Source organism: Lutra lutra, chromosome 2 (assembly GCF_902655055.1).
Source record: "Lutra lutra chromosome 2, mLutLut1.2, whole genome shotgun sequence".
Taxonomy (NCBI): Eukaryota; Metazoa; Chordata; class Mammalia; order Carnivora; family Mustelidae; genus Lutra; species Lutra lutra.
In genome coordinates this window covers 110906111-110932293 of record NC_062279.1, presented here as the reverse complement: position 1 = coordinate 110932293, position 26183 = coordinate 110906111, and the positions used below count along the sequence as shown (strand labels likewise).

The following is a 26183-nucleotide window of genomic DNA, read 5'->3' as shown; positions in this document are numbered from 1 at the left end:
TATTGAAAAAGAAAGCCAAAGTTGGTGGCATCACAATTCCGGACTTCAAGCTCTATTACAAAGCTGTCATCCTCAAGACAGCATGGTACTGACACAAAAACAGACACATAGATCAATGGAACAGAATAGAGAGCCCAGAAATAGACCCTCAACTCTATGGTCAACTCATCTTCGACAAAGCAGGAAAGAATGTTCAATGGAAAAAAGACAGCCTCTTCAATAAATGGTGTTGGGAAAATTGGACAGCCACATGCAGAAAAATGAAATTGGATCATTTCCTTACACCACACACGAAAATAGACTCAAAATGGATGAAGGATCTCAATGTGAGAAAGGAATCCATCAAAATCCTTGAGGAGAACACAGGCAGCAACCTCTTCGACCTCAGCCGCAGCAACATCTTCCTAGGAACATCACCAAAGGCAAGGGAAGCAAGGGCAAAAATGAACTTTTGGGATTTTATCAAGATCAAAAGCTTTTGCACAGCAAAGGAAACAGTGAACAAAACCAAAAGACAACTGCCAGAATGGGAGAAGATATTTGCAAATGACATATCAGATAAAGGGCTAGTGTCCAAAATCTATAAAGAACTTAGCAAACTCAACACCCAAAGAACAAATAATCCAATCAAGAAATGGGCAGAGGACATGAACAGACATTTCTGCAAAGAAGACATCCAGATGGCCAACAGACACATGAAAAAGTGCTCCATATCACTCGGCATCAGGGAAATACAAATCAAAACCACCATGAGATATCACCTCACACCAGTCAGAATGGCTAAAATTAACAAGTCAGGAAATGACAAATGCTGGCAAGGATGCGGAGAAAGGGGAACCCTCCTACACTGTTGGTGGGAATGCAAGCTGGTGCAACCACTCTGGAAAACAGCATGGAGGTTCCTCAAAATGTTGAAAATAGAACTACCCTATGACCCAGCAATTGCACTGCTGGGTATTTACCCTAAAGAGACAAACGTAGTGATCCGAAGGGGCACGTGCACCCGAATGTTTATAGCAGCAATGTCTACAATAGCCAAACTATGGAAAGAACCTAGATGTCTATCAACAGATGAATGGATAAAGAAGATGTGGTATATATACACAATGGAATACTATGCAGCAATCAAAAGAAATGAAATCTTGCCATTTGCGACAACGTGGATGGAACTAGAGGGTATCATGCTTAGCGAAATAAGTCAATCGGAGAAAGACAACTATCATATGATCTCCCTGATATGAGGGAGAGGAGATGAAACATGGGGGGTTAAGGGGGTAGGAGAAGAGTAAACGAAACAAGATGGAATTGGGAAGGAGACAAACCATAAGTGACTCTTAATCTCACAAAACAAACTGAGGGTCGATGGGGGCATGGGGGTTGGGAGGGGGGTGGGATTATGGACACTGGGGAGGGTATGTGCTATGGTGAGTGCTGTGAAGTGTGTAAACCTGGTGATTCACAGACCTGTACCCCTGGGTATAAAAATATATTATATGTTTATAAAAAATAAAATTTAAAAAAAAAAGAAAGAAAAAAAAAGAAAAAATTCAATAGTGAGATGTACAAAGTAGTTTAGCAGTGGAGTATGGAAATGATATTTTAAGCCCTTTGAAACCAACAATTGGGAGGATTAAATCTTTGCTTTCTTCAAAATATTCTCTGGTACCTTCAGCAAGAGAGAAAACACTGAGATGAGAGGCATCTTTAGCGTGAAAATCTAAGCATATCCCCTCATTGTCCCATTCATTTCTGTAAGTTACTGCTTTTGATGGAACAAGAAAGCATATGCTGCCTTATTTAAATTCCACCTTACACTGAGGAACTGGGTTTATATTCCCTACAGAGGGATAATAGAACAGTATTCTTAGTGAGCTCTCCCCACAATGTCTGTAAGTTGGGGAAAAAAGAAACACCCCGTGGTTATACATGCAATAATTCTTATCATACACATTTCTATTTCTTTAATTTATTCGCCTGCTCAATTATCTATTCAGCAATCGCTGTGAAGTTCTCGGCATATAGAGTTGACAATGTTTAGGGTTATCATATCTTTAGATTCAGGACTACTCTAGAATAGGTCTACAGTTTAATGTGTCTTGTGACCGCCAAGAATGAAAGAATAAGGATTCTCTTTCCAGACCTGGCTGAACAGGCAGCACCATCATGGGAGTCCACATCCACCACAACAAGGACCAAGAGGTTCAGCACAAGGAGCCTAAGAGCCATGACATCTACCTGAAACTGTTGATTAAGCGGTGCACAGAGGTTTCTGGCCAGAAGACCAACTCTCCCTTTAATTAAGTTGTATTGAAGACATTGCTCCTGAGTCGCACCAACCTGCCACTTCTCTCCCTCTCCCGGATGTTCTGGAATATGAAGTTGCCTGGCCAGGAAAACAAAACAGCTGTGGTTGTAGGAAGTATAATCAATGATATCCGTATCCCTGAGGTGCCAAAATTGAAGGTGTACGTCCTGCGCACGAGTAGCCAGGCCTGGGGCTGCATCCTCCAAGCTGGAGGCAAGATCCTTCCTTTTGACCAGTTCACCCTGGACTCCCCCAGGGCTATGGCACCATCTTGCTCTCTTGTCCACACAAGGGCAGACACATATACAAGCATTTCGGCAAGGTCCCAGGAACCCCACACAGCTGGAGGGCCAGCTGGAGCTACAAAAACCAACCCCAGATCCTGCCTTGTTATGAACAAGATTTGAATGCAGAAAGAAAGAAAGGGGGAGAGAGAGAAAAAAAAAAGAGAGAGAGAAAAGAAAAGAAAGGAAAAGAATAGGGGGGAAAAAAAGAAAAGAAAAAAGAAAGAAAAGAAAAGAAAAACAATATGGTAATGAAGATAATGGGCACACTAGGCACAGAAGAGGGAATCACAAACACCACTCAGGAAGGGAATAATTATAAATGGTCTTGGAACCAAAAAGATCAGGACTTGCAGTTTAACCGTGCCATGAAATAGCTGTGTGACTGAGGGCACTACCAGCTTACTCCTCTGTAAAGTAGATCTTTACTGACTACTTCCTCATAGGACTGCTGGATGGACTCTGTAGACAGTACAAAGTCCTTAGCAGAATTATTACAGGATATATTTGAAAGCCATTTTTAGCAATGAAGACTGTCCGCAATTTTCATTCATTTTTGCAATAATTTGACTCTTTGCTTATTCTACTCTGACCACCCCAAATGAACCACTGATGCCAAGACTATCAGTGGCATAGCAGGCCAATCAACCATCCCATTTGTGTAGTGTTGTCATTTTTCTCTGTTCAGCAGTTTGATTAATTGCTTGCCTCATTAATCATAAACTACCTTTACAGTCTTACAAAAATGTTTAAAAAAGAAAAAATGTTTAAGAAGGAAAAAAAATGAAAGTGGCAGGAAAGCATTAGTGATAAGCTGCTAATTTTCATAAAATTATTGTAGATTAGGCAAGTTTGGAAATTATTAGGATTGACAGAGAAGCTGACCTTTAATCTCAAATTGAAGCCTACTCTGCAAATTTGATGTTTTATAGATATTTTAGAAATGTGTCATGGACAGTAGGAAAATACTTGTCATACTGTAAAGAGTTAAAGATTTAATCTTGAGAATGGGAATGTCGTTTTAAAAAGAAGAGGAGGAGCTATCCAGATAGAGGAAATGTGGGTAAGAGCTTAAAGGCACGGGTCATTCACATCACATATCAACAGAGTTGTGAAATCTCAGTGTAGTGAGAACACAGGAAGCATGCAAGGAAGAGAAGAATATTAGTTTAGAGAGGAAATGGACAAGCTTATATTTAAAAAAAAAAACAACTTGTGCATCAGGCTAAGGAGTTAAAATAATTTAGCATCATTTGAAGAAATAATAAAATTGGACTATTACATGGCCAGGATTTTACAAAGAAACTTCTATTTGTGTCTATAGGGGAGACATGAGTAGGGTATAGTTAGATTCATAGGAAGGAAAGGAGGAAGAAATTGTCAAAAGGCGTGCTTGGGAGAGTAATTTTAGAATAGTCCAGAAGAGGGGGAAATCTATAAACTGAAAGACTTGATCTGGTTGGGATCTTTATTATGAATCCAAAAGCTAGCATGGCACCTGGTTATTAATTAGCACTAAGTAAATTACAGCATGAATATAGAAAAGAGTTACAAATAAATTGTTGGGGCTTATCTTTTATCAAATCCAGAAGCTATGATCTTTTTACTTTTGCTGTGAACCGAATCTCTTGATTGTATTCCTAGGGCATCCTTTCCCCACAATTAAAGTAAGAAGATGCTATGCATATACATAACAATTATAACTATTATAACCATAACTATGACACATAAAAACCCTTGTCTTAAAGCTAAAGTAAATTAAAATCCTTCATTTCAAAGTTATGTGTTTAAGAAACATATTTTTTCAACATCTAAAATATATTTCCTACTTAATATTAGCTAACATATAATGTATTATTTGTTTCTGGGGTACAGATATGTGTATCATTAGTATTATACCACACCCAGTGCTTGCTGTAACACATACCCTCCCCAATGTCCATTACCCAGCCACCCTACCCGACCCCTTCCAGCAACCCTCAGTTTGTTTCCCAAGACTAAGAGTCTCCTATGGTTTATCTCCTTCTCTGGTTTCATTTTGTTTTATTTTTTTCCTCTCTTCCCCTATGATCCTCTGCCTTGTTTCTTAAATTCTGAAAATCAGTGAGATCATATGATAATTGTCTTTCTCTGACTGACTTATTTCACTTAGCAAAATAGCTAGTTCCATCCACATCATTGCAAATGGCAAGATTTCATTTTTAATGGCTGTATAATAGTCCATTGTGTGTGTGTGTGTGTGTGTGTGTGTGTGTGTGTGTGCGCACGCACACACACACACACACCCCACATCTTCTTTATCTGTTCATCTGTCAATGGACATGTGGGTTCTTTCCACAGTTTGGGCTATTGTGAACATTGTTGGTATAAATGTGAGGGTGCAGGTGTCCCTTCAGATCACTGCATTTGTATTTTAGGGGTAAAAATATATTTCCCACTTCCTTAAGTGTATAACTCCTTTGTATTCCACTATTAGATATTTTTTTTAAAGATATACTTCTCAAGATCCCCAAATGGCATAGAAATTAACAAAGCTAATACTTTGGCAATTTCTACATATTGTTTCAGAACTATTCTCATTTATCTGTGATTTGGAGCAAGTGATTTAACTTTCCTGAGTTTCATTTCCCTCTTTTACTTTGGTTGAAGTGATACTCTGCTTTCCCAAAGACTAGCTTTATTAATTAGTTAATATATTGGCAAAGATTAATAGTATGTGAAGGTGTAAATCATTATGATTTTATTTTGTTCTTTCTAATTTCATATTTCTAGAATAAAATTTGGCTTGACTAATTTTGGTAATTATAAAATTAAACTTTATTTTTTTAGCTATCATTTATTTAGCTCCCATTATGAGCTGAACACCGAGTTAAGTCTATAAAGGAATTATCTACCAAAAAAATCCAGACAAGCAATATTCTCATTGTATAGATTAGAAAAAATGAGGTAGTAGTGGAATTAATAACCTGTTCAAGGTTACACAACTGTAAATAAAGAGATTTAAGACCTCTGCTCAAAACTAATATATTAAAGTAGCTATTATTAAAATTTATATTCTGTATAAATCATAAATATTAATGGGTCTGCTACCTCTCCGACTGTAAAGGTTAAAGCTTGGCTAATCAATTTAGTTTATTCCTTTAAATCAGATATCATGTAGGTAATATCCAATCGCCCATTTTTTTTCATTAAACTTTTTAACTGTCTACATATACCCCTTAAAACTTGTTTAGCAAAATAAGTCCAGTAAAGGAAAATAAGTTATTTAGTACAATAAGTTCAGTACCTTTATAGTTTCTTTACTACTTTGAAATCATAAAATAATTTTTATTATTACCAATACTACCTCCATTTCATTGATTTATGCCTATCAACTCATATATTTGTTGAATATTACATAAATGTACATAAATATTATTCATTTTTATCTGAATATGTATTTTTTTATTTTGAAGAGTCCAAAAAAGTCCCTGCTCTAGAATTTTAAAAGACTAATGAGCTGAAATTTTCACCATCGATGTTTTAGTATATACCTACTATAGTCTTTTATTTTCTTCTGTTGTATCTTTAAATCAAAAGATTTACCCCAATATTACCATTATTAAATAACAAGCCACTTTTCCCCTATTTGTTGTTTTTTTTTTAAATCTCATATATAATGCTTCTTCCTCAAGTTTGATTTCCTCTTAGTTTTGTTTTAGAGTATATTTCACCTACCAGTTTTGGTATTCCAGTTAAGGAAATGTTATCTTTCCATTTTTATTATGCTCAACAGGTCATATTCTCCATCATTTAGAAACATTTCCAGTTAATCTTTTTAATTTCCCATTTACTTTGTAGTTACTTATAGACAATTAAGTCCAGTATGTTAATATTACTTATCACTTATCTTATATTTCATCTTAGCTTGTAGAACTCCCTATTCTCTTCATTGTGCATGTTGAGATTATTTGGGCTAAGCAAAAGATCCTCCCTTAATACCCAATTTAAAGCCAACTTAATGAGCCCTGCCAGTTCTGAACACAACAGGGAGTTTCGTATCCCATCTGGTTAAGTGGAGACTACAATAACTTCCATGATGAGGACATCTGTTTAGAAAAATAAGAGTTCCATAAATCCAAAACTCTCCTTCCTGTACACTAACACATCCATCTTTTGTGCTTTATCTTTATTCTCTTCGTGTGTAATACCACGGTCTTCAAGAAGACTCTCTTTTCCTCAACCTCCTTAACTAAACTCCTCGGTACACATAAAAATAAAATAACAAAGTTGAAATCATGTAACAGGTCCAGATGCTCTTTTCATCCACAATGTTTGTTTTCTCAAATACATTTAGGAAATGACACAAGTATAGATTTGATGGTGATAATAGAAACGATACTCAACATTTGTACAGTGTTCACTAAGCACTAGAAAGTCCATATGCACTGTTACCTTTAATCCTCACAAAAACCATAAGAAGAAAGAAAATGAGTATCATGATCACGTCTCCCATACTCATTCCATTCCTCATCAATTCTGTAGGAAAGAAAAGGACAATTGTTAAAACTATACTATGAAACTGCAACAGCAGCAGCAGCAACACAACAATAAATAAAACCTACAAAGACAAAACTCCCTGCCTTCCTGAGTTTCCATTCTCTCATTCTCCTAAACCTTGAGTAACAGTGGATTCTGATGTATAACCCAAGAAATCTCCTCATGTTAACGATTTAAATGGCATCGACACAATTTTACAGTGAAAACAAGGTTTGTGCTTTAGTTATATAGATACAGGAACATAATGAATAACCAAAACAAAAACACATAACAATAAAAAAGTAACATCTTTAATGTGTTAGGTATTGTAATTGTCACTGAAAACACAAATAAAGAAAACCCACTCCCATGTTTTCAAGCAGAACACATAAAGTACCAGAAAGCAATAAGGCCTCTAAAGAAAAAGTAAGTAAAACTACTTATCTCAAGAACCAACATGCATGAATATTACTCTAACAAAAGACTCAGTCTCTCTCTCTGACCTATTTACCTCTACGTTACATAGCATTTTAACCTCCAGAAAGCAGTAATGTCTAACATAAAAAAAAAAAATTTCAAGAATCACCTGCTTATTATAGTGAAAAGTGATTCTTTATAGCAACAGGAGAAAGGCAAACTTTAAAGGAAGATCTACATAGCTAAAATTAAAAAGTAAATGGAGAAACATAATACAGAGGCCAACAAATTATGATAAACCCTAAGGAAAATACTCATCTATAAACACATTGAATGATTAATGGTGGTAGTAATTTCAAGTCATGTAATAGAACTAAAATTACAACCAGTACATTACATTTAACAATTCAGGGGAGTATACATTTTTAATATATTTCTATTAATATATTTCTATTTTAATATATTTCTATATTTCTGTCTTTTTAAGGATTCAGCTTAAAGGTGTTAATCATCCATTATCCAGTAAACTTGGTCATGCTAAATATAAGATCGGTTTATTTTCGAAACTCAAATAATCTTAATAATTGTGAGCAGTCCCCAGTGATATTATGTACCTTTGAAACCTTCACTCCACTTTCCTTCCTCACTGATTGTAAACATTTCCCAGGAAACCCTCATGTGGAACCCAAACTTTTACATCAATGCTCTTAGAAATTTAAATAAGAAGTTTTTCTTTTCTTTTTTTTTTCTTTTGTCCACATCTGTTCTTTTTCATAATCTTAACCCTTTCACTCTTTCTAGAAAGAGTTAACTCTACTCGCTATTTCTAGTTTTTAATCTACATTTCCATTCTAAGACTACTTCACTCTGGCTTCCAACCTATTTTATAAAAGACATAAAATGCCTTGAATATTCTTTTCAGTCTTCATCAGACTCCAACAGCAATATTCCACATGGTTGACCATGTCTTCCTTAAAATCTGCTGTCCCTTTGGCTTTTGAGACACAGATTTCCTCTGCTTTCTGAAAGTAGAGCATTCCCCTGAAACCTTTTGTAAGTGGAAATGGTGTAAAGCAAAGAAGCAATTACCATTAATTTATACGGAAATTTTTTAAATTAAGTTTTTATTTTAATTCCAGTATAGTTAACATACAGTGTTATATTAGTTTCAGGTGTACAATACAGTGATTCAACAATTCTGTACATAGGGAAAATTTTTAGCATTCCCAGACACAGTCAACGACCTCTCCCAGGTTTTTTTTGATACCTGAGGACACATCTTGCTAATGAAGGCCCAAAATAAATTGAGATAAAGCACAGAGACTCACAGACACAGTTCAAAGCTGTGGTGGCTCGATGCTGAGTGTAGTTCCCAGAGAAGGAGTTTGGTGGGGACACTCTTGCAGCTTGGGGTGTGTGCTGCCTCTGTTATGTCTCGCTGCAACACAAATGCTAAATCCTCTTTTTGCTTTCCACCTTTTTTCATAAAAGCAAAAATCCTCTTTGGATTTCTTTCAGTTACCGAAAAGGTACTAACTAATATAATCTTCTTGTAAAAAACAAAGCGGTCTAACATGAGCTTTTGAAAAGCAGATGCCCATATAATTCATGTTTTTTTACCTTCCTGCTGGACTCATCCTCCTCTGCTTGTCTATTGCATGTTAAATTCCTCGAGCCTAAAATCTAATCCGTCTCTAACTATCATTCTACATAGACTTTTTCCCCAGATGGTCTGATCCAACTATATAGAGATGATCCATAAAAGTTACACTCCAAGTCCGGCATCTTTTCCGAGCTTCTGACTCATAAGATTTTCTAAACTGTTTAACATTCCTTGACTAGCTCAAAACCATCACAAATTCAACATAACCAAGACTAAATTCATGACACGTCCGCTGCTTCCTTTCTCTAATCAATGAATGACTTCATGATCCATCTAGTTACACCAGCTAAAAAAACTAGAACTCATTTCTGAGATTTCCCTCTTCTTCAACAGCCTAAACAATCCATTAATAATACACTCTGTTGATCTTACCTACTAAATGTTTCTTGAATCTTTCCATGTCCTTGGTTCCCCCACCAGCTTCTTGGGCCAAGTTGTCATCATCTCTTGCCTTGTCTGTTATAGCCTACTAATTTGCTAACCTATACTATTTGTCTATTCCCATCTGTTTTGGTGTCCTACCAACCCATTCTCCACAAAATAACCAGAGCAATCTATTCTAGAAGCAAATCAACTTATATCATATTCCTGCTTAAAATTCTCCTGTAATTTCCCACTGCTCATAGGTAGGCACAACTGAGAATGATCTATAAGGACTTATGGGGTCTGGATTGCTGTCCTACTCCAGTCTTATCTTCAACCATTACCATCCTTCTTCTTGCCCCAGTCATATTAGACGTTTGCTCATTATTGTGTAATGCACCAAGATTGGTTCTGTCAAGTGTTTTTATCAGTACTGTTCTCTCAGACTGATACACTATTTCCTCCCCTCTTACCTAGCTAAGTCCTATTTAACCTTCAGATGTCAAATCAAGTGTCCCTTTCTTAGGAAAAAGCTTCCTTAGCTTCTCTGAAAATATTAAATCCCCATATATTATAATACTCTATTTTTAAAAGTACTTTCCTTGTTACAATTTAACATTTGTGTGTGCTTATTTAATGTTTATGTCTCCCTCTAGAATGTACACTACCTGAGAATAGGGATTAGAACTATTTTGACTCACTATATAATCCCACGGTCCAATACAGTGCCTAGAACAGAGTTTCTGTTCAATAATCAAAATCAAGGCTGAATGAATAAATAGATATCTTCAATCTCCTGCTTAGTTGGAATAAATAAATGCTTTTTTTCAGCTTCTACCCATGCTTAATTTTCAAAATCTTCTTCCATTTCAGATAATTCACATGTTTTTAGTGTACAACACAAGGATTTTGGGTATACTTATAGAGTGTAATTATTACCACTATGTAACTTCAGAACATTGTGGTGTTGTCTTAGAATATTCTAAAGTGATTTAAGATAGACAATTTTTAAGGAGAAAAAATCCCTCATAACATTAATTTATTTCAAATATTAAAATAGTATCAGAATATAGATTCAGACTAAGCTAATGGCAAATTTTCTGCTTTTTAAGAAAATCAGTAAAGTGAGTACTTTGGATTTATTGTATTGTAATATCAGCCATGAGAGGCAACACACCCACTATTTTCAAAACCATCATCCTACCATTCTTTTGTATAAATTAGATATGCTAATGAACTCTAAAATTGGTTCCCTTTAGATTTTAAGCCAAGGTGTAAAAACCAACCCATGAGGCATTCATGTGAACCTCATGTCTGATGAGTGTGTGTGTTTACATGACCAAAGTACTAGCAGTTGAAAACTCCCAGAAAAACAAGAAAAAAAAAAGTTGATGTACATGACCCATAAGTGGGCAGGTTGGTTTTAAAATGCTAGGCTTCTCAGTGATATTCTTGTTATTTATCAGGTGGCATTCTTCCTGAAGCTACAACTTTGAAATCAGTGGTAGCATATTGAGAAATTACATTTAAGTTTGCTCTTTCCAGGATCCAGAAACATTCTCACTTGCCAAAATGGAGATAATCTCCCCAAAAGTAAATATTCAGGAACCTTCAGTTACAGGAATCTCATTTATATCTAAATCCCCATCTTAAGAAATTAAGCCATATACTCTGAATGAGAAACCCTTTTGCATATCTAAACCCAGGGTTTATAGGAATAAGTTCCCTGTCACCCCATTCTTTTACTCAAGACTTTTCTACTAGTTCTGCATCATTCCCTAGGCCCTTTTTAAAGCCAGTATGGAATATGGGTGCTTACCTTTGCAGGGCCACACACATTTGCATCTACCTGTGCCTTTGGAAAGCTCTGAATCATTGGTTCTCAAATTTGGCTGCACGTTGCCAGCACCTGCAGAAACAGCCATGATTGGTTCCCAGGGTCTCTGGTTTCATTAGCATGGCAAGTTTTCATAGCTCTAAGCAGCTTCTAAGCAGCAGCAAAGTTTGAGAATCACTGCCTTCGACTACTGAGGGAAAAGAGGTAGACCACGCTCATGCTCTGTTACCAATACTAAGAGCTAATTCTGCTCTGTATGCAACACTAAGCACAAGGAGGAATATATATTCTAAGTCTCAATATGAGAGACAAAAGCTTCCTGAAGCAACAACAGTCTTTGCCAACCTCTAAGTCTTTGCCAGAGGGACTGATACACTTTCCATTTCAAAATGTTTCTTCCTTGACCTTTTGCTGTCGACCAGATGCTTCATTATTTCTTATTATGAGTTTTACAGAATCAGATGAGTGCTATTTGCATTAGCCTCCATCACTTCCTAGTAAGGGGCAGATTAAAATCCCTATACTACCTTTAGAAGAATTTCTCTGTTGGCACCAGCTATATTCAGGAGACCTTTTAAAAGTAAACAAGAAAACCCTTCCTAATATAATCTCCATGGAGATTATATCAGAGGATGGGATTTGCAGTTGATTGCACTCACGTTACTATTTAAAATAAATGCAAAAGAAGAAAGGCACAAAATATAGAATATTAAGATAAAGTTTAAGTATAATATTAAAATAAAAATTTGAATTTTAGAATTCAGTTAGGTGACTCATTGAAAAATTTTGCTTGAAACATCAGTTAAAAGAATACTTTTAAGCTGTTGAATTTTAAGTTTTTCCAAAGCATCTTTTTTTTTTTTCCCTGCCAGCGGAATTCTCTGAGGCAAATTGAGTGAAATATTTCGCTGGAGGGGATACTTTACTTTCAAGAAGCATTCCTTTGCATCATGAAATATATCGAGGGAAGGGAAAAAAAAATCAAAGACAGTGCTATAATTTGTGGCAGGCAAGAAAAATTAATATTAACATGATCATGAGATCTCTTAATTTTCCTACAGCTTAAGTCATGATTTAAAAATCTGTTAATTATTCAGATATTAAAACATGCATCCACATAGTTTTCAATTCTTTCATTTAAATATTCGTTGTTTTTCCCTTTGATGGCATGTCAAGGGAAGAGAATGCCCTTTACTTCTTATCTCAGACATCTGCTGCTAAGGAACCTTCTGTTAATTATCCTGACATATCTAACCTGTGAGGATTTTTTTCTTTTTTTTTTATGAGCTGGAGACTAAAAGGTAAAAAGAAAATAAAAGAGGAACTACATTTAAAACATTCCATAATTGAATGATATATCTAAGTCATTTTCACATTATTAAATTGGTTCAGACAATTCATAGTTTCTTTAACAATTTAAGGTCTAAATATTCAGAACATGTTTCACAAAAGTGTGAGGCAGGGGGTATATTAGATGAATGGATATTCTTTTTGTGTTCGAGGAGCTCTGTCTAATAGATTGTGTGTATGATTTTTTTTTCTTTTTTTGCCACAGTTAGTACCTTATGCCCTTAATAGTGTCTTGCGTTGTTATTGTTAAGGAGGTTCTTGCCTGAAGGAAAAGAGAAGATTTATTCCTATGAGATTTTTCTAAGATATTGTGTGGATTGTAGATGGCATAGTTTTACATTTATTGAAATTGTCTTTCCCCTTGGGTCTTAAGAAAATATGCCTAAAGCTATTATCGTATCTATCGACTCAGTGGGATTTCATGGACGCGGCTCTTTGTCCCAAGTGGTTCAAAAATGACCTTTATGAGCCAAAGTTCAAGCTGAGTGAAGGTTCTAAGATGGAGATTAGGGACCTGTCAGTTGTCTGAAAGGATAAAAGTGTAAAATCATATGTGACGCTCAGTTCAGTCACATCAAACACTAAGAAATGTTTACTGAATGAACTACACCATCTCTAATCATACTTTTCCCTTAAGTATCCACGTTATCATGGGCCCCAACACCGAGAGAGGTTGCAAACGAAGAGCTCTAATAAGTATGCACCAATTACAGCAGGCATGTGCTTGCACCTTAATTTCGCACAGCAATTTTTTTTTACTGTTCAAATGAATTTGACTTGTTGTTAGAAACTCTCCATCCCATTCTCCCACTTCTTTTAATTAACTTTTCAAAATTAGGAGAGAAAAATCTGAGACATCACAATACCTATTAAATATGGTAGGGTAAGCAAAGGCAAAATATGTGTTTACGAGAGCACCATATGGAAAACTTCTCAATCGTGGTGCTTTGCAAGAAGTTCCCTTGGCACATAGTTCTATAAATCTAATTCCTGGTAGTAAGAAGAGGGACATCAGTGACAAATGCAAAGTAGACAACTGTGAAAGTACGACTTGCAACCTCTGGAGGTCAGATACTATTCTCCAGCTGCAGACACCATTCCCAGTGAAAATGATTTAAGCTGGAGTGGAGATCCTCGGTAGCAGTACGTCCCTCCCACTTACCAACCCCTCGTGACACTGCCACGGTCTTTTAATCTGCCATATTTTGGTTGCAGTTTTTTATTCTCTGAAGGGCTGAACACATATTACATGCCTCATTGATGCATCATTTGGAAAAAAAATTAGCTCTTTTCATCTTGTTATATTAATAAGAAGCAATATTATAAGCATTTAGCTACCTGAGACTTATTTGTCTTTGTTGGAAAAATAATAAATTAGTGAACTATTTGGAATAGTAATCTAACTACTGAAAAAACAATGCTAAGAGGAAAAAAAATGTTAAACACATAAAGCTGGACCCTGGAAGTCCTATTATTTAAATAGCTGCATATTATTATTAGTTACTCAAAAATAGTTTTACTGTAGTATTGTACATTATCTGTTTGGAGGTCCAAATATTTTAATGCATTGTTCTCCCCATGAAATAGCTATCAGATTATAATTGGATTCAGTATTGCCTTAAAGCACATGTGTTTCCTTTAACATTTATCTTTAAACAGATTTCTACCTTATTATTAGTTCCTTTTTTTAATGCTTACACAGAGAGCTGATTTCCCTAAGTTATAATTTAAATAACTCTTAGTCTTCACTAATTCCAAATTGTGTAACATCATAAAATAATCTAATTAAAAAAAGCAAAGGCTTCTACTTTACATAATGTATTCAACAACCAACAACTAAAAACTCCTGTGATTTTTTTTTTTTATCTGTAAGGGAATTATATAGACAAGAGCTTAATTAAAGTTGATCTCTCTCTATTTTATATCTTTACAGATAGAGACCTGGAAGAATAATGTTTAAAATTTCTCAAACTAACATATCTATCTCCACCACCTTGAAATAGTTCTATTTCTTAAATGGAAGAAAGGCAATTTAAAATTATCTTTTGTTATCCAAAACTGAATCATGAACACCATTTTAATAATATCTAGAGTGCTTATGCTATTTAGAGCATCTTTGTATCTCCCATTAAAGTGTAAATTTGTGAGTTATGACTTCCTGTCTTTCAAAAAGGCTATGGATTTTTAAAAAATATGGACTCCCCCTAAGGGTCAAGAGAATTATCATCAAAAATGAATTTTTAAAAATATGTAATAAATATTTGCAATTTTTTTTCTGTTTTATCAAACTATAAAGTTACAACTTGAGGATCTTATTACAAATTCTTATAGCCTAATGATTGGTGGAAAATCCCCTGCTGCTTCTGGCAGCAGAAGAGGAAAAGTACCCATTCTGAAATATGCCCAGAATGTTCTTTTCTTAACAAGGCCTGCCCTTAAGGTAAACTATTTCACCAGAGCCTAACCAACTGAAGTTTTACCAAAACCTCAGTGACCTGGGAAAGGAAGATATTCAACTCCAATACCCTTTAGCCTTTAATATGGAAGAAGAGAACTACTCAGCTGAGGCTCACTAGAAGGCTGAGACCTAACTATAGGACTATACAGAATGTTGCCCCTGTCCCATACCTTACCACCACACTGATAGGCCTCCTGTATAACCGCAAGAATTAAAGCGAAAAGAACTGCAAATCTCAGTCCCCAAGGAATATCTAGGGAAACCCCAAAGCAAGTTTTTTTTTTTTAATATTTTATTTATTTATTTGAGAGAGAGACAGTGAGAGAGAGTATGAGCAAGGAGAAGGTCAGAGAAAGAAGCAGACTCCCCGAGGAGCTGGGAGCCCGATGCAGGACTTGATTCCGGGACTCCAGGATCATGACCTGAGCTGAAAGCAGTTGCTTAACCAACTGAGCCATCCAGGCACCCTAGCCATTAGGTTCTTAAAAGAACTCAGGGACTTTGGAGAGAGCAGTTGAGAAACTACTAGCATAGAGAAAGAAAGGACTGTTCCTGCAGATCTAGTTGATCATTTGTCATCTCAAGGGAGTTTGCTCAGACATACAGGACTCATTCTGGACCTACTAATCGGAATGTCTAGGGTCACAGTAGAGGCTTGGGCATCTATTTCTCTAAGGAACAGTCCTGGCCATTTTTATGATTAGGCACATTTGGAAAGTGCTGCTCAGGAAGCTATCATAGAGAGGTGACTCTCAAACTTCAATGGACAGAATTATTGGTGTCCTTCTTTTAAAAAGCTAACTGTAGAGCCCCATCCCAGAAAATCTAATTCACTACCATGGGGTGGAGTACAAGAATCTGGATTAACATTTCCTTACCCTCAGAAACATACCTTAGACACTGTATAACTACAGCCAAGAGAGGGCTGATCCATAGAAGGGAAGGTACCAGGTAAGGTTATAAAGCCACGGTGCAGCCAAGAATGGAGCTGAAGTCTCCTGACTCACAGTTCAAGGCTCCTTGCACATCACCCCTCTCGGTGACCCACTCATTTTTATCCTTTGATCGGAGACTACCCACAGGTCACACATTCTCCACTTTTACTTCATCAGGAATCCATTACGAGATCACCTTTCACATTACTTCCTCAGACACACCAAACTACATGGAGACACAGAACTGAGAAACAGTAAAAACACTTCGGACAATTAGGAAATGTATTACTTTCACAGGCACCCTATGGATTATCCATTTTCCTCTCTCTTCTGATAGTGTTGCCACAAACAGGATGGCTTCTGAGTGCTATCTTGCTTTCAGTGTTACAAGAAAAGAAAAAAATAGTTTATACATTCATTAAGACTCAGGTCAGGGGTGAAGTGGCTCTTAGAGATCATTGGTGTGCATATTATTTATTTTCTTTTTAAGAAAAGGAAATCCGGAAAAGAAAATTCTCCATCAATTCCAACGGGGACTATTCAGGCCGCTGTGACTAGTCATAGAGAGTTCATTACTACTAAAATGATGGGCAAAAGTTCTTGCTACGTTGGGATTCTCCTGCATGATAATTAAGTCATCTTTACCACAAAGATCTTTTAAAAATATTTTTTCCCAGATACAGGGAATAATAACAATAAAAATGTGCAATCAAAACCAATATAAAAAAAAAAGGAAAATACCAAATGTCGGTGGAATGTGGAGGAAATTGAGCTCTCATGCTTTGCAGGTGGGAGTATAAATTGATACAAACACATTGTAAAACTATACAATTAGTTTTAAACATATGCTCACCTTATGCTATACAAATTCTGCTTTAGAAATATACCCAACGGAAATGCATATATATGTTTACCAAGATATACAAGATATTCATAGTGACACTAATCTTAATAGACCTAACCTGGAAACTCTCCAAGTGTCCATCAATGGTAAAATGGATAAATATGCTGTCCTATAGTTACATTAAGGGGTACTATCAGCGAGGAGAATGAATAACAACTACACACAAGAAATTGTCTGAAACTTGTGAAAAGTGAGGTTAAGAAATCTGACATGAAAGAATAACTACATTATGACTCTACATTAAATTCAAGATAGTCAAAACTAACCTATAGTGTTCAAAAGCATGATAGGGATTGCCTTTGGGGATCTAGTGCCTACAAGGGAGGGATAAGGAGGTTTCTGGGCATTCATAATGTTTTGTTTTTTGATGTGCGTGCTGGCTACATGGGCATTCGGCTTGTGAAAATTCAAGGTGCTGTATACTTATGAGTTATGCTTTTTTGTGTATGTATATGACACGTTGATAACTAACTTTATAGGCAGATGATATACATACACTGTCTGTTAAAAGCAGAAGTCCAATAAATGTGTTAATGAGATGCCTAGTCCTACATAATTAATGTTGACCTGGGCCCTTGATTCTGTCCGAACGCCTGCCTTGTTTCTGGATGATCGGTTGGGATATACATCCATATTTATAATTGCAGAAGTTGCCCTTGGAATCAGATAGACTGGTATAAATCCCTGTTGTGTCTCTTCTTAGATTCGTGAACCAGAGGAAGTTATATTTAAACCTTAACTCTCTTGCGTGTGAACTGGAGATAATACCACCAACCCTCTAGGATTACTGAGAGGGTTAATTGAAATTATCGAAGTATTTAGTGTGTGTCTGACTCATAACAGGTGTTCAAAACTATAGTTATTTTGACAAGGAGATGCTTATGGAAGTATTTCTGTTTACCTCCTAATCTCTGCCCTGGATAAACACATTTACCTTAATTAGACATCCCTTACCTGAGGAAGAGCTCTGTACCAAGTGTATTTTTCCTTGCATTGTCTCCTTCTTGATGATCCCATACTTATTTTCAACATTCTGACTTCCAGGCAGCTCTCAACCCTTATGTATTTTTGCACTTAGGTGGAAAAACTCTGTCTCAGCTTTTTGTTTTTTTTTTCCTTTTCACTTTAGTTTTCTTTGCTTTTACATTTTCAAAAATGTTTACAGTGCTAATTTTTTGCTTGGAGCCATCACTAATGAAATTACCTTCCCTGAGACTCAAACACTCTCTTCCTGATGGTGTCATCTTACCTAATGCTTCATAAACAAGCTGTTGCCACTGTAGAGGAAGAGCCTGAATTGCCCACCATGGGGAATCACCCCTTACTCCAGAGCCTGGTCTCGGCTACGTATTTGTTTAACCTGCTGTGCCTCAAATACTGTGTGCATTTCTCCTGTCACCGAAGTGACCTTTCCTATTTTTTTTTTCATTTTTCATTGGTATTTTTAAAGTGCTTTTCAAACATTCACTGCCAAACCTCCCAGCAGCCAATAAAATAGGTCAATGTTATTAGCCCCATTTTACAGATGAGGTTAAGAGAGTTCCCAGAGGTCACAAGTGAGTTAATGGGAAAGGAGCTAGCAATTGACAGTTTCTTGGATCCAGGGTTTTATGCACACAAGATCCAGGGCTATCAGGAGGGTGTTGTTCATTTCTCTGTGGAGGAGGAAGAAAAAAAAAAAAAAAAAGCAAAATGGCTGAGGGTAAAACCTGATGGAACAGGAAGATTTTCCTGAACACTTTTTGTTATGATGACATCTGCAGTATTAAATTTCTAAGACAACTATGGTGAGTGCTGTAAGTATGTAAACCTGGCGATTCACGGACCTGTACCCCTGGGGATAAAAATATATTATATGTTTATAAAAAATAAAAAATTAAAAAAAATCCCATTTCACACATGAGAAAACCAAGACACACAGACATTAGCCCTTCTCCTAGATCTTACAGCTACTCAGTGTGGTGAGATTTGCCCATAGGCTGCCTCCAAAAATCTCATCTTGACCATTACCCTAAAGTCATTCGCTATAAAATGCAAGTAACTCAGTCCTCTTCAGAAAAGAACGTACTAATGTATAAAGTACCCAAGACAATGTTTCTCAGTTCCCTTTTCTGAAGTAAATGTTATCTCATCCACACACACACACACACAAAATTTCTAAGACAAGTCTTACTTTTATGTTCTACTACCTGTAGTTTTACAACTAAAATACTTCCTGATCTGTCTGCCTGTCCATCAGCTACCTACCTACCCCCTTCCTCACTCCCTCTAATATTTCAACCACTTTTATTTTTTTCAATCACTTTTAAATTATAGAATACACCTTAAATATAATCTCAAAATTCCTGAAAGCAAGTTGTAGGAAGTTGTTTTCAGATCTAGAGATATAGCATAAGTAATGAAGACTACTTGTTCTGAGCCACTAGGAGGTTTTACTAAATGTCTGTGAGAGGGAGGGAGAGACTGGAAAAACAGCTCAGCTCTTCCCATCCTCCTTTTGGGGAGGGGGGTGGCAGCAGTTTCAAAGGACATCTCTCACTCCTCTTTCTACCAATTCAAGGTCATTGGGGGGACCTGAGTTACAGGGAATGGGATTACTCTATGACAAGGCACAGGGAGACTATTGCTCGTTATTGCAATTTTTTTCCCTAAACTAATAGTTATGTCTTTCTTTTAGCTATATGACGATTGAAAGATGCTCGGTTGAGTATGGTGATTTCAAGCATTGCAGTTTGAAAGGAAGATGATGAACATAGAGTGACAAGTAATCTAATGTCCTTATTTGAAGTCACTTTAGATAACAACAAGCCTAATAAATATTATTTTAATATTATATTATCCTCCAAATGTGCAATTTAACGAATTAATCAAGTGTGAGGTAATAATGTCATACTCTGATGGCAAAGCTCTGGGAAACCCAGCATGCAATGTAATGGTGGATTATACTTCTATGTAAAATAAGATAAAAGATGTGTGTGATGGGTAGGTGACCACAAGTGAGAAAGGAAGAAGACAGTTATTTATCTGAAAGAAGCGAATTATCTAAATCATTTTTTAATTAATATCAAATGTGAAGCAACAGGAATATAAGGCTCCCTGAGAAGCAAGATTTAAAGTGGATTTTTAGATATGAAGATATGTAATAATAAACAAATAACATGCCCTTACTTTATTTGCTAAATGCGTATACAAATAGAATTGTACACTCAGTACAATACTCTGAAAGCATTTTGGAAGGAACACAACTAAATAATACCCTAGTATTAATACTTACATATATTAACTACATATGCATTAGTGCCAGATAACTAAAACTATAAACAAAACAAGTCTTTTTTCAACATGTGTCCATTAAAATATTACCATGTTTCTTTAAATGTTAAATTTAATATTTGTGCTTCATAAGATTATGGGAGAGTAGTTTCTCAGCTTGTAACTTTTTCATAAAAACTCAAATTTTGTAAGCTATGTACTTAAAGAAAACTTTCTGAAGATTTTTTAACTTGTAATTCAACAACAGTTGGAAGGTTTGCTTTGGGCTTAATCTAGGCCGGGATAAGCCATGCTAACTCTTCCATCATATGTTTTCGGCTCTAATAAAATGACTTCTTTCTCATTCGGAAGTCTCACTGCTTATATGGAGTCCTTTTCTATTTATACTATGATGGAAGCGATTAATTTTACCCGGGTACTCTCACCTTGGTGAATACTCTTGGTTTATTTATTCTAATTTTTGTAGGGGCACAGAATATTCTATGAATCAATGTCAACAGGCTGTTTCTCTTTGATAGTGTGAATTGGGGGGAAAATCCCTAACAAAAATTAAGTGATATACAAGGAGAGCTTATGGAAACCAAAATGAGATTTTCCTTGTTATTTTGTCTTTTTTACATTAGTTTCTAGTCAAGTCAAATTTGTTTTCTGACTTCTCTAGATTTTGGTGGTTTGTTACATAGCTTTTTTAAAATTTAAATTCAATTAGCCAACATATAGAATATTATTAGTTTCAGGTGTAGTGTTCAATAATTTATCAATTGTGTATAATACCCACTGTTCATCACATCACACGCCCTCCTTAAAACCCATCACCAATTACCCTATTCTCCCACCCACGTCCCCTCCAGCAACCCTCAGTTTGTTTCCTATCGTTAAGAGTCTTTCATGGTTTTTCTCCCTCTCTGATGACTTTCCACTCAGTTTTCCCTCCCTTCCCCTATGATCCTCTGTGCTGTTTCTTTTTTTTTTTTTTAATATCTTATTTATTTATTTGACAGACAGAGATCACAAGGAGGCAGAGAGGCAGGCAGAGAGAGAGGAGGAAGCAGGCTCCCTGCTGAGCAGAGAGCTCGATGTGGGGCTCGATCCCAGAATCCTGGGATCATGACCTGAGCTGAAGGCAGAGGCTTTAACCCACTGAGCCACCCAGGCGCCCCTGTGCTGTTTCTTATATCCCACATTTTAAAACAAATTCTCTATCACGTCTTTATGTGGAATTGCTCTTATCATTGTGTATTAGAATAGAGATATTTCCTAACATCTTCATGGCCCTGCTGAAAATGACTACCATTTCTAATAATATGAAAGGTATATTACAATTAAAGCTTAGCCTTCTTCTGAGATGTAGGCAGTCCAAACTAAAAATACTATAAAATGTGAGTTACCAGGCCTAGTCTTGAAGTACCAGGCCATTACTCAACCATGACAAACCAGAGATATAGATAGAATATTAGGATTGGCCTTTCAGGAAACCAACCTGACATGGGAACTAACTGGTATGTGGACAGCAGTGCATGCAGTTGAAGATTCAGAATTCCATGAAGACATTGTTTGTGTTAGTTTGCAAGAGCTGCCCCAACAAAATGCTACCAACTGGGTGGCTTAAAACAACAGAAGTGTACTTCCTTACTGTTCTGGAGGCCCGAAGTCCAGTAACAAGGTGTTGGCAGGATCATGCTCCCTCTGAAACCAGTACAGACATTCTTCCTTGACTCCCATTAGACACTGGCGGTTTTCTGGCCATCTTTGGTGTTCTACAGCCTGTAGATGCCTCACTTCAATCCTGGGACTTCACGTGGTGCTCTTGCTGTCTATTTTCACATCATGTTCCCTCTGTGTGTATCTATATCCAAATTTCCCCTTTTAAGGCCACCTCCATGTTTAGATTAAGGCTCACCTTAATGTCCTCATTTCAACGTAATTACCTCTATAAGACCCTCTTTCCAAATAAGGTCATGTTCTGAGGTACTGAGTATTAGGACTTCCATATATCTTTTTAGAAGGACACAGTTTAGCCCATAACACTCAATGAAACAGAGCAGGCAAGCCATCACGAGAAGAGACTACTTGAGAAGAGCAACATAAAAGGAGCTCCAGGGAAACAAGAATGCTGAGGTTTGACATACAGTCGTAGCAGCAAGATTTTGAGAGCTGAACCAAGAGAAACAGCTTGCAGAAATGTTTTGTGGAATAGTGGTCTCCAGAGGGGAAGCAAGTTTTTAAAGACACACGCTGGTCAGGACACAATCCTCTCACTTCAGTGAGTGATACTGTTATGGTACAATAAATATGACCACAAATCCTTTGTAGCTTCTCCTGAAAAGAGGCAGAGTTCATTTCCCTGATGCTTGAATCTGGGTTGGGCTTATCAACTGCTTCTCCATAGTCTGCAGCAGAAATAACATTGTCTGAGTTCCAGAGCTTAAACCTTAAGAGGTCTTGAAACATTTACCTTCTTTTTTCTTGGAAATTGCCCTAAAACTGTCATGGAAGGAAGTCATTCCAGCTCACTAGAGGATGAACACCCATACGGAGAAGAACGGAGGCATCTTATGTGATAGAACCAACTGTCAAACATTAGTGAAGCCATCTTGAACCTTTCTGCACAAGCAGCCTGCAACTAAATGTAATCACATGGGTACCTGTGAGAGAAACTAGCAGAGAAACCACCCAGTAACCCACAGATTCATGAGAAATATGTCTTTATTATTTAAGCTAGTAAATTGTGGTACAATTTATTATACAGCATTTGTTAACTGATGTAGAAATGTTTGCTGAAAGGGGGTGTATGATATGCTAACGAATTGGAATTCAAATAAAAACTTAAAAAAAGACAAAAAAAAAAAACAAGAGAGAGAGAGAGAGAAGTTGGGGTGTTACTCTAATAGATCCTTAAATATGTGGCTCTAGCTCCTGAGAAGCAGTAGCAATTGGAAAGATAAAAAAAAATCTGTGGAGGTGGGAACATGGAAGAGGGGCTATTGGAGACTGGTGGAAGAGTGACTTGTGTTAGACAGTACAGAACAACTGAAAAATTGTCACATGTGGTAATATGGAAGACAAGCAACATACCTAATAAGTTATTGGTTCACTCTTCATTTCACGAGCCAGGATGTTTTTACACGGAATCTTGAAAATGGCAATTGTCTTGTCTTAGCTGAACAGGGTAAGATGTGGGACGAGAGAGATGAGCTAAAGGAAAAACCGTTCAGTGTGCAAAAAGAATTTAGGGAATGGGGCACCTGGGTGACTCAGTTGGCTGAGTGACTGCCTTCAGCTCAGGTCATGATCCCGAACTTCGGGATCAAGCCCCGCATCAGGCTCCAGCCCCGCATCTGGCTCCCTGCTCAGCATACTCAGCAGGGGGTCTGCTTCTCCCTCTGCCCTTCCCCTTCTCATGCCCTCTCCCTCTCTCTCTCTCTCTCATTTAAAAAAAAAAAAAAGAAGGAATTTAAGGAAGATAGAAGGGCCTGGGACCTGTGGAGCTTGAAAATAAGTCTTCCAGACCCCATCTCCCCAACTGGTAAAAACTCTCAAAGTAAAAAAATGCTTGGATGTAGTGAAAAGAAGGGCCATTTGTACCCCAGGGTTCATAGCAGCAATGGCCACAGTCACCAAACTCTGGAAAGAACCAAGATGCCCTTCAATGGATGAATGGATAAGGAAGATGTGGTCCATATACACTATGGAGTATTATGCCTCCACCAGAAAGGATGAATACCCAGCTTTTTTAGCAACATGGACGGGACTGGAAGAGATTATGCTGAGTGAAATAAGTCAAGCAGAGAGAGTCAATTATCATATGGTTTTGCTTATTTGTGGAGTGTAAGGAATAACAAGGAGGACATGGAGAGATGGAGAGAAGTGAGTTGGGGGAAATCATAGGGGGAAGCGAACCATGAGAGACTGTGGACTCTGAGAAACAAACTGAGGGTTTTGGAAGAGCGGGGGGTGGGAGGTTGAGTGAGCCTGGTTGTGGGTATTAAGGAGGGCACGTATTGCATGGAGCACTGGGTGTGGTCCATAAACAATGAGTTCTGGAATACTGAAAAGAAATTTAAAAAATAAATAATAATTAAAAAAATAAAAATAAAAGCTCAATGCTCCCCCCCAAATGCTTGGGATCAAATATCAAATCAAGGGTGTGTTGAGAGCTGAGCTGTCAGAATATCAATTAAGACAACAAGCCAAAACTAAAGGAAGAGTCAAGACTTCTATCACTTACCATGGCTATAAACAAGAAGCTAAATAAACAGGATAAAGAACCAGCAACCTCAGTATTCCATGGGGTACCTGGGTGGCTCAGTCAGTTAAGCATCTGCCTTCAGCTCAGGTCATGACCTCAGTGTCCGGGGATTGAGCCCCATCAGGCTCAGTGGGGAACCTGCTTCTCCTTCTGCCTGCTGCTCTGCCTACTTGTGTGCTCTCCCTCTCTGTCAAATAAATAAATTTTAAAAACTCTTAAAATAAATAAAGTGCCAGCAAGCTCAGAGTTCAAGTTTTCCAATATTCCCAATTTTTCCCATGGAGTGGTGCCAGCTGAGGGTCAGGTGGATCAGAGAGGTGTAAGGGATCATATCGGTGCCCAGGGAGCCCAGAGTAAAGCTTCTTGCTTTTCATGAAACTGGGGGTGGAAGTGGAAAAGTACTGAGTACTGAATTATAATGGAGAAAATTGTTTTCAAGATACTTCTCTCTCTTGGGACGCCTGGGTGGCTCAGTTGGTTAGGCAGCTGCCTTCGGCTCAGGTCATGATCCCAGCGCCCTGGGATCGAGTCCCGCATCGGGCTTGCTTGGCGGGGAGCCTGCTTCTCCCTCTGCCTCTGCCTGCCATTCTGTCTGCCTGTGCTCGCTCTCTCTCCTCTTTCTGACAAAAAAAAAAAAAAAAAAATACTTCTCTCTCCCTAAAAAAGGACCCAGCAGAGATACCTGTGGAAGGAATGAGCTGAAGCCCCGGATAAAGAGGCCTCCTCCAAATAGAGGCAGCTAGGCTGAGATGCAGATATGTGTAAGAGTGGGGTTCTGGATCCTTCCATGACTGCAATTCCCTTCAGAGACTGCAGTGTGCTTGCTGTGCCTTGAGTCAAGTGTTGGGGAGTGGCTTTCTCCTGTATGGGCTGCCAGGTACAGTCTTTGTAATTGCCTGCACACAGACTTACAAGATCACATATAGGTTTGGGACCTATAGCCAGACTCCATGGGGGTATGGCTGTTTGCTCTTTTTATAACTTTTGTAAAATCTCAAATGGTACCTGGTAGACCTTCTCAGTGATAAGAATCTTAAGGACATTGTCACAGAGCAGCCTCACACAGAGCTCAAAGTAGAGTCAGGCCTCTCTCAAAAAGACGTATGGATGTGGCATTTAGAACTTTTGGTGGAACCCCATCAGATCTATAGAAAATCCACAAAATTTTAATAAAATGATATCAAAAATATTTTGAGTTTTGATTAAATAAGATAAAGGAAAAGATAACAAGAAAACTCTAGGTCCTCAATTTCTATGAGTAGGAGGCATCGGAGAACCATTCAACTGCTAACACATATGCTTCTTGTCTAAAACGTAAGACCTCTCAGAGAACTGAGGCAAGTTCCACTCCCAGAAACAGAAACAAAGCCTCTCAAGGACTATTCCTTGCCCTCAGTTTGGGGGTGTCCCAAAGTTTAGACCTGAAGAAAACTTGTAGCCATACATTGTCTCTCTCTCGGCCCACTATCTTGAGACTGTCTTAAACAATTGACAGATATCTTTCACATCCATACCATGAAAAGTGGACACTACCTTTATTTTACATATGAGGAAACTGAGATGTTAAATAATTGATTAATTATGTGAATAGAAAATGGTGAAGCTGAGGTTCAAACACAAGTCCTTC

The 26183-nt window shown here is 37.3% G+C and overlaps 1 pseudogene; it reads left to right on the top strand.

Annotated features, from left to right (window-relative positions):
• The first annotated feature begins 2082 nt into the window (after positions 1 to 2082).
• LOC125094117 (ribosomal protein L18-like) overlaps positions 2083 to 26183 on the top strand; it is a 46264-nt pseudogene continuing 22163 nt past the window's right edge.